This window comes from Hevea brasiliensis, chromosome 17 (assembly GCF_030052815.1).
Source record: "Hevea brasiliensis isolate MT/VB/25A 57/8 chromosome 17, ASM3005281v1, whole genome shotgun sequence".
Lineage (NCBI taxonomy): Eukaryota > Viridiplantae > Streptophyta > Magnoliopsida > Malpighiales > Euphorbiaceae > Hevea > Hevea brasiliensis.
Window position 1 is genome coordinate 33,681,292 of NC_079509.1, and position 1,324 is coordinate 33,682,615.

General features: G+C 40.6%; 1 non-coding gene across 1 annotated transcript; it reads left to right on the plus strand.

Moving 5' to 3' along the window:
- Window positions 1–913: 913 nt before the first annotated feature.
- LOC131175716 (small nucleolar RNA R71) lies at window positions 914–1,020 on the plus strand. The gene has a single exon (XR_009145905.1). It is a non-coding gene; the product is annotated as a small nucleolar RNA R71 (small nucleolar RNA).
- The last annotated feature ends 304 nt before the right edge of the window (window positions 1,021–1,324 follow it).

Here is a 1,324-nt window from a genome sequence, read left to right on the forward strand (position 1 = left end):
CTCTTCTTCCTCTTCTTAGATGTTCGGGTTTCCAGGGGTTTCCTCCTTTTGTTTTATTTTTCTTCTGGATCTTGTAGTGTTCTCCCACTCCTCAATGTGATAGCTTTACAATGTTCCTTTGGATTCATTTTAGGTTGACTTGGTAACCTGCTGCCCAGTTTATTTGAAAAGCTAGCCTGCTGAGCGATCTAATTTTTGAGCATTTTATTGTGGGTGGCTACTTAATCCACTCTGGAGGCCAGCTGCTTGATCATGCTATTACTACACTGCTAAAAAGCTTTCCATCATGGATTCCATGATCAACTTTGATTCTGCCTGTTGATGTTGAGGGAGTGGTGGTTGTTACTGCATCAAATTCTATCCTCTATTTTGGAAACCTGGTGGTACTAGCCTATATCCTTGCTGTTTGTTTATGGGTTGGTTCTGAGGATTCTGTGAATTGGACCATAAGAAGTTTGGGTAGTTCCTCCATCTAGAGTTGTATGTATTGGAATATGGGCTATTAATTTGCCTCTTAATGAAGTTTCCTCCATTGTTCACATAGTTCAGTTGCTCTGTGGAAGGCTCGTTGTAAAGACTGCATTTTGAAGTTATATGACCTCCTCCACAGTCTTCACAGAATTGATTACTAGCTCCTATTACATTAGCTTGCATTTTGTCAAGTCTTTCAGTGAGTTGGTCAAACTAGGCATTAATCATACTGAGGGCATCTAGTTCTAGTACCCCTGCTGCTCTTCTTGCATCTTTCGTTTCATTTGACCACTCAAAATTATGGTACGCGACCCTTTCCAATTATTCCAAGGCTTCATCTACCATTTTCTCCATAAGGTCTCATCCTACAATTGAATCAACTAAACTTTTTATAGATGATAGTAAGCCATTGTAGAAATTCTGGACAAGGAGCCAATCTTCTATGCCATGGTGGGGACATTCCCTTTAAAGGTCTTTGTATCTCTCCCATGCGTCATAAAGTGATTCCCCTTCCTTTTGCCTAAAGGTGTTCAGTTCTAACTTCAGTTTTACTATTTTTACAGGTGGGAAGTACCTTGCTAGGAAGGCTTATGAAAGCCCTTCCCAATTAATGAAAGTACCAGCTAGTTGGGAGAGTAGCCACTTCCTTGCTTTATCTCTTAATGAGAATGGGAATGCTTGTGGTCGAATGGCTTGATCAAAGACTCCATTCATCTTGAAGATATCACATAGAGCGAGGAAGCACTATAGGTAATAGTGTGGATCTTTCATAGGTGAGCCTCCAAACTGAGTCTGCTGGATCATTTGGAGCCATACTGGTTTAAGTTAAAAATTATTGGCGTCGATTATGGGC